At 39.3% G+C, this 8,745-nt stretch overlaps 1 non-coding gene across 1 annotated transcript; it reads left to right on the top strand.

Moving 5' to 3' along the window:
- Window positions 1-8,323: 8,323 nt before the first annotated feature.
- TRNAL-CAG (transfer RNA leucine (anticodon CAG)) lies at window positions 8,324-8,404 on the top strand. Its single transcript has one exon. It is a non-coding gene; the product is annotated as a tRNA-Leu (tRNA).
- Window positions 8,405-8,745: the final 341 nt, after the last annotated feature.

Below are 8,745 nucleotides of genomic sequence, written 5' to 3'. Positions count from 1 at the left end.
AAAGGCAGACAGTAGCCCCCACATATATTGTCGGTGATTTCAGAGGAAATTGACATACGAAGTATGAAGATAGGTTTAGCAAATTGAGGTCCGCTTACTAGATAGTAGGAAGACAGAAAAGGGAACTTCACAGTCAGCTGAAAACCCTTTCAAAACACCATCCTGGAATTACTTTAAGACTCTAATATCAACTCATGACACCAGAGTGGCAATTCCAGCTCACAAGAGCTTCCAGCCTCAGAAATAAACAATCACAGAGAACTGGAACAAAAATGCAAAACAAACTTAGGACTACAAGTCCAACTTAGCTGATAGTAGTCTAGGAGCAGGAACATGCAACAGAAAGGCTTCTGGTAACATTGTTGGCCGGCATAGAAATGACTGAGGAGCAAGGCTAAATAGACAACTCCCACATCCTGATGGAAACAGGTGAACAGAGGCGATGAAGCACACAAGTTCAGTACCACCAGTGACCACCGGGGGAGCCCAGAAACCAAATTCACAACAGATATGCTTATAAGGCAGTTCAAGCAATGTCTTATCTCAACTAGGAAGGCCTGGGTGATAATCTCAGGTATAAGCAGAGCAGCAACAGCTTACATGTTCAGCAAATGCAGATGGAAGTAAACACGAGCAGCAGATGAAGGAGGATTACTGGAAACTGGTGTATGCAGCAGGAACTCAGAGCAGAATAGCAGGATAACCACACAGGTTCACAGGAGCAGGTATATAGCTAGGAAGTCACCAGAGTCAGGAGCTGGATGCAAGGCAGAATACTCTAGCACAGACTGAAGGCTGGGGTGGAGTTTTATAGCAGGAAGACACAGTGCACATGAGACCAAAGACGCCATCTTGGAAAAAGGCAGTAATGCACAAAAGGTAATAAAAATGTTCAGAGTCCTGACACTCAGGTAGGAGAGGAATAGATTGAAAATCTAAAGTTTCATGAGTTTAACATTTGGAGCAATTTTTTTTTAAAGTTTTTCTAATATTCATTTTCACAGATGTTTTTTTTTTTTGCAGAATTTCACCATTAAGAGACTAAAAAGACTCTAAATAATAATAAGCTATAAAAATGGTGATATTGATTTACAAGTCTCTAAAATGATTGTTGTGCTGATCTCCAGGCTCAAGTGGCCCAGCGGGGAACAAGGAGTCACCCAGTTGGCCCCAAGTGTGCCCCTGAGCTGGAGTATGATGATAGTAACTGTGTCCTACATCACTGCTGCCTCCCTGCTCATGTGTATTGCCCCGAAAAAGCATGTGAACAATCGGCTTACTGCACTTTGTAAGGTAGAAAGAAAGTTAGACTGGAGCGTCATGTCCGACCGCTGCCCAATACATTCCTAATGTGGCTGCTGAGTGTTGCGCTTGTCTTTTCTGGCAGCCCCATAGAGGATGAATGGAGCTGACCCCCATCAATCAATAATAGGTAGTAAATGGGTAATGACTTGTTTTCAGTGAAGAACCCCTTTAATATAACCCATCATAATGCTACATCCCAGTTATGGTGTGGATACAGCAGATGTGCAGGAGCCTCCTGTATTATACAGTCGACGCTCCACAATAAAGGGTATAATACCTAACATTAATTTGCACATAGCTGTAGTGTGGCCCCTAGAGTCAACTCCACCTGTGGACCCCAGACACCTCAGTCTGATCATACAGATCTCTAGTGGCCAATGTGACAGCTGCAATATTTCACTACAAATTGATTTTTTGCTTTTTAGCTGATATTCCTTTTCTTTAATACCACACAGGGATTGGTTTATGTTGTTTACCCTAATGTAGAGAAACGCTGTTTATCTATATTCCCGTACATTAGCTACAGGTGTTAGCGCACACATAACTGCACTCTAAACTAAGGAATGTGATCAGACAATTTGTGATTGTCGACACAAGGTATGGGGTCTGATCGCAGCATAGAAAGGGTTAGGCTTTGTGATATTCTCATTACGGTGTACTATATAAACTGCAGGGATAAAGGTGTCACAAAAATAAACATTTATTTAACTTTCAATTTCTTAGGTGTCTGTAAGAAACCATTGTAGGCTTTAAATTAGTTAAAGGAGTGTTAAGGTACCGTCACACTAAACGATATCGCTAGCGATCCGTGACGTTGCAGCGTCCTGGATAGTGATATCGTTGAGTTTGACACGCAGCAGCGATCAGGATCTTGCTGTGATATCGCTGGTCATTGATTAAAGTTCAGAACTTTATTTGGTCGTCAGATCGCTGTGTATCGTTGTGTTTGACAGCAAAAGCAACGATACCAGCGATGTTTTACAATGGTAACCAGGGTAAATATCGGGTTACTAAGCGCAGGGCCGCGCTTAGTAACCCGATGTTTACTCTGGTTACCAGCGTAAAATGTAAAAAAACAAACACTACATACTTACATTCGCATCCCCCGGCGTCCGCTTCCTGCACTGACTGACTGCAGGTCGGAAAGTGAAAGTGAAAGCACAGCACAGCGGTGACGTCACCGCTCTGCTGTTAGGGCCGGCGCTCACAGTCAGTGCAGGAAGCGGACGCCGGGGGATGCGAATGTAAGTATGTAGTGTTTGTTTTTTTACATTTTACGCTGGTAACCAGGGTAAACATCGGGTTACTAAGCGCGGCCCTGCGCTTAGCAACCCGATGTTTACCCTGGTTACCCAGGGACCTCGGCATCATTGGTCGCAGGAGAGCTGTCTGTGTGACAGCTCTCCAGCGAGAGCTGTCTGTGTGACAGCTCTCCAGCGACCACACAGCGACCAGCATCGTTGTCTGTATCGCTGCAGCGTCGCTTAGTGTGACGGTACCTTTAGACAGAAGGACTGTGGTATTGCTGCGTTACAATATAAATTGACAAGAAGATGTCAGTGTTATTATGTAACATATTATTATGTAATCAGTAACAGGAGAGAAGCTGAACAATCTCATGGCATAAAAGAGCTGATGTCAGAATTGGGATTCAAACCCACACCTCCAGGGAAGATTGTGACCTGAACACCGTGCCTTAGACCACTCGGCCATCCTAATCTGCTGAGTCTTATGAATTAAATGTTTCCAAACCAGAAAGCAGAAAGATGATCATTGCTTGTGATGAGTAGAAATGTATCAAAGTTTATTTTATTACTATTCTTTAAACCCTTAGTGACAAAGCAACTTTTTAGTCTAATGACCAAGCACAATTTTATAGTATAAAAATTCTGTTTTATTAATAAAACAAAACGTTTCTAGAACGGACCGCTCTCTTCATCAGGGTCAAATAAAGATAAAACATAATGTACAAAATCTTACAATTTAAAATACTATTTACCATAAAACTTTGCCTTATTGCAACTGATACAAATTGCTTTCAACCTGAATGTATCCATTTACAGCTCTTACATTTCTGATTACCACATTCATAGGTTGGTCAGTTTTTCTTTTGCTGTGACCATTTCTCATTTTGTGTTTTGGAAATTGTGCAATAATAAAAATATTTTGTAAATTTGTAGCATTTAAAGACTCCACATGTTCTTCTTTTCTACATATGATTTAATATGGAGTCGCTTTCTAGGCCAGGTGTGGCAACTTATGCTTTGTCCAAACATGGCCTCAAATCTGTGACTACTTTGAACCTAGTGGATTTCAATTTACTAATTTTAATAAAATGTTGCAGTTGTCATAATTGCAACTAGATGTCAGTGTCTGATGCACAAGTTACAGATTTGTAAACCACAATTGCTATTTTTAAGATTGTAATATTATGTGTCTTTATTATCTACAGATCATAGAGTGCTGGAAAAAAGTCAATGCAAAAGAAAACATTCTTTAGAAAAATTATACTTATGCTGAAATGCAGGATCGAACAGTGACCTTTAGATCTTCAGTCTAACGCTCTCCCTTACTGAGCTATTTCAACTGATATTTCATTGCTTATCTGAACAGTGTAAACTGAGGTCAAGAAAAGTTCTAAAAAATTAAAATTATATTTTTATATCTCTAGCAGTTCTAAGAATTAATAATTTTTCTAGTGGTAAAATAGAAAGTTATAGTAGCATATTGAATGTAATAGAACAGTGGACAAGTTAAAGAACCACAACAGACCAAATGCTACATTTTACTGCATAGTGAACTGCCTTCAAGAGGACCTGTCCCAAGGTCAGGACTGGCCAGTTTTTGCACTTATTTTAGTCCCACCGCTCCCCTGAATTGACTTATTTTTTATTTCACCATACAGATTCTGAGATATGGGCATTTTTATTTAATAATAATTTTTATGTCAATTTCAAAAAGGGGCATTGCTTGCATGATAATAATCCTGAGCAGCCTAAAGACATGCCCACTGTGAACCCTGTGAGCCACTCCCATTTATGATGGACATAAACATTTGCATTAACCCCTTTACCCCCAAGGGTGGTTTACACGTTAATGACCGGGCCAATTTTTACAATTCTGACCACTGTCACTTTATGAGGTTATAACTCTGGAACGCTTCAACGGATCCTTACGATTCTGACAATGTTTTCTCATGACATATTGTACTTCATGATCGTGGTAAAATTTCTTTGATATTACTTAGGTTTACTTGTGAAAAAAATGGAAATTTGGTGAAAATTTTGAAAATTTCGCAGTTTTCCAAATTTGAATTTTTATGCCCTTAAATCACAGAAATATGTCACAAAAAATACTTAATAAGTAACATTTCCCACATGTATACTTAACATCAGCACAATTTTGGAAGCATTTAGTGAACCTAACAAAAAATCCAACCAAAAAACAAGTGTGGGTCTGCACTTTTTTTGCAATTTCACTGCACTTGGAATTTTTTTCCCGTTTTCTGGTACATGACATGTTAAAACCAATGATCTCGTTCAAAAGTACAACTTGTCCCGCAAAAAATAAGCCCTCACATGGCCAAATTGACAGAAAAATAAAAAAGTTATGGCTCTGGGAAGGAGGGGAGTGAAAAACGAACACAGAAAATTGGAAAATCCCAAGGTCATGAAGGGGTTAAAAAGTCTGAAATGCGCATGCAATACTGACATCTAAGTTTCAGCACATTTTGGGACAAATGTTTTCACATTGAAAATTAACAATCATTAAAATATTTTCTCTAAATTTTTGTCTCCTTTTTTGCTCCAATTATTTGCATCTAATAACAAATAAAACTTGATGTAACATTATGCATGCACATTGTCTTTTATGTCAACCATCACCTGTCTCACAAACACAGGGTTAGAATGAACCTGATGAATGGAGTCAAATTGAAAATGAAAAAAAAATCTATGTCAAAATTGCTGTTTTTTTCTACTCATTCACAAAGAGTCTATTAAAGTTATTAAATATGTACAACAAAATGGCAGGAGTTTCAAATAGAAATCATGCTGCAAAAACCTGTCAAAGCAAAAATAAAAATATCTACTTTCAGGGGTTTCGCTTGACATTTGCCGAGTGTCAAGCACTCCTGAATTTTTTTGTGTTTGGCCGAAATAGCTCAGTTGGGAGAGTGTTAGACTGAAGATCTAAAGGTCTCTGGCTCGATGCCGGCTTTTTGCAACATCGTTTTTCTTCACTCTTTACATTTTAAGGAGAAAATAAACAAAACACGTGGACTGATTATTTAAAGAAAATGTAAAAGGCCTAAAAATCTTAACTACAGAAAAAAAGATGAGAAATGGGAACTTTTACTTTTGAGCAAATTATTATTTTTTTGTAATTTTTCCTCTGTTTTGTTTATTTCCATTTCACTTAACTGTAAGAGGATTTAAAGGGAACCTGATAGCTGATACAGACAGCATGTGTCAGACACTACCTGAATGATTTCAGCCTTTTTACTTTTTCAATGTAGAATTGGCTGGAATTGAGATCGGACACCATGTCATGTTTGGAGAGCCCCTGATGTGCCTAAACAGTAGAAACCCCCCACAAGTGACCCCATTTTGGAAACTAGACCCCTTAAGGAACTTATCTAGATGTGTGGTGAGCACTTTAAAACCCCAAATGCTTCACAGAAGTTTATAATGCAGAGTCGTGAAAATAAAAAATATTATTTTTTTCCACAAAAAAGATTTTTTAGCCCCCAAGTTTTTATTTTCACAAGGGTAACAAGAGAAATTGGACCCCAGAAGTTGTTGTCCAATGCATCCCAAGTACGCTGATGCCCCATATGTGGGGGTAAACCACTGTTTGGGCGCACAACAGAGCTCAGAAGGGAGGGAGCACCATTTGACTTTTTGAGCGCAAAATTGTCTATGGCTTTTAGAGACCCCCTGATGTACCTAAACAGTGGAACCCCCCAATTCTAACTCCAACCTTAATGCCAACACACCCCTAACCCTAATCCCAACCTGATCCATAATCCTAATCACAACCCTAAGGATAATCACAACCCTAAACCCAAAACAACCATAACCCTAATCAGAACCCTAAATCCAACACACGCTTAATCCTAATCTCAACCCTAACCTCAAACATAACCCTAATCCCAATACACCCCTAACCCTAATACCAACCCTAATCTTAACGCTAATCCCAAACCTAACCCTAATCCCAAAAATAACCCTAATGCCAACCCTAATCCAAACCCTAACCCTAATCCCAACTCTAATTCTAACTTTAGCCGCAACCCTAGTCCTAACATTAGCCCCAACCCTAGCCCTAACTTTAGCCCCAACCCTAACCCTAACTTAAGCCCCAACCCTAACCCTAAATTTAGCCCCAACCCTAACCCTAGCCCTAACTTTAGCCCCAAACCTAACCCTAGCCCTAAATTTAGGTCCAACCATAACCCTTAATTTAGCCCCAATCCTAAACCCTAAATTTAGCCCAACCCTAACCCTAAATTTAGCCCCAACCCTAACCCTAACCCTAAATTTAGCCCCAACCCTAACCCTAAATTTAGCCCCAACCTTAACCCTAATTTTAGCCCCAACCCTAACCCTAACTTTAGCCCCAACCCTAACCCTAACCCTAATTTTGGCCCCAACTCCTCTAGCTGCCGGCCGGCAGATCATGGCGGGCGCACTGCGCATGCGCCCACCATTTTCTTACCGAAGGAAGAAGCCGGCGGCCAGGAAGGGACACAGGAGGATCCAGGGACACCGGTAAGTATAACAGGGTCCCTGAATCCCCCTATTTCTCTGTCCTCTGATGTGCGATCACATCAGAGGACAGAGAATTACACATCGTTTTTTTCTTTTTTTTTGCGGTCGCCGGTAAACAGCTAATTAACAGCTACCCCCGGTAACCGAGACCCCAGAGAAAATCCGACTCTGGGGGGCGCTATTCACTTTTTCCACAGCGCCGTTAATTAAAGGCGCTGTGGTTTAAGTACCCTTAACTGCCGCCATTAAAAGGCATATCGGCGGTCGATAAGAGGTTAAAGAAAATGTGAAAGTCCTAAAAACTTAACTCTCTACAGAAAATAAAATGTTAAAAAGATGAGAAATGGAAACTTTTCCTTTTGAGCAAATTATTATTTTTTTGTAATTTTTCCTGTTTTGTTTATTTCCATTTCACTTAGCTGTAAGAGGATTTAAAGGGAACCTGATAGCTGATACAGACAGCATGTATCAGACACTAGCTGAATGATTTCAGCAATGTATGTTTGACTATGAAATGCTGTGGTGTATATGAATTCATTGTGAGAAGTAATTTCTAAAATGGGGTCACTTTGGGGGGGTTTCTGCTGTTTTGGTACTTTTGGTACTCTGCAAATTTTACTCGCAAACTATTCTTGCAAAATCTGCATTCCAAAACCCAAATAGCACTCTTATTTTCAAAGCCCTGCTGTGTGGCCAAACGGTAGATTCTGAAGAAATATGGTGCATCACCGCATTTTGTGAGAAATCTAACATTTCTAACATCCTAACAAAATAAAAGGAGGTTTGAATGCTGACAAAAAGTACACATATGAAAAATGTTATTTATTAACATTTTTGTGTGGTGCGACAAGTTGGTTTAAGGATATAAGCAGTCAAAGAATAAAAATGACTAATATTTCAAAATTTTAAACAAACTTTAGATATTTTCACAGAAAAAAACTAAAAATATATTGACCTAAATTTACAGTTAATGTAAAGTACAATGTGTCACAAAAAACACTTTCAGAATTACGGTGATATGTAGAAGCATTCCAGAGTTATTACTGCATAAAGTGATACAAGTCATATTTTTTTTAAATGGGGCTTGGCCATTTAGCTCAAAATAGGCTTGATAACTAATAGTTTAAACAAATGTATTGAAATAAAAACTGTAATAGTAAATATTTTAAGATAATTTTCAATGACAATTACTGGTCATTTTTCTGTTGCCTAACTTGGAAAGAGTTAAGGAACAGAATCCACAAGAAGTCAGGATGGCTGAGCGGTCTAAGGCGCTGCGTTCAGGTCGCAGTCTCTTGGAGGCGTGGGTTCAAATCCCACTTCTGACAATCACCATTTCATGAAACTATACAGATTTTCTACAGTTATTGATTAGATGGGGCTCAAACCAAACTTAGCAATGGGCCTTAAAAAACCTGATCCCAAAGTTACCACTACCTGGAAGTCTTTGGGGTGAATCTAAAATTGTAGTCTATAAACAGAACTCCAGGAATGTGAAATAGTCTTTATGTGCATATGTTAGCTGTCTTGGCACTCTAAAAATACTGTGGGTTGTCTATGGGACGGGACTATTTCAACTCTTTGTGTTCTCTTTCCCTATTAGGGCGGAGACTCCACATCCTATGGGGCTGTTCTGGGAGATTTCTATAAACTGAATAGCCGGTAAGTC

Source organism: Ranitomeya variabilis, chromosome 4 (genome assembly GCF_051348905.1).
Source record: "Ranitomeya variabilis isolate aRanVar5 chromosome 4, aRanVar5.hap1, whole genome shotgun sequence".
In the NCBI taxonomy this organism is placed as follows: Eukaryota; Metazoa; Chordata; class Amphibia; order Anura; family Dendrobatidae; genus Ranitomeya; species Ranitomeya variabilis.
This window is presented reverse-complemented; position numbering and strand designations above follow the sequence as displayed.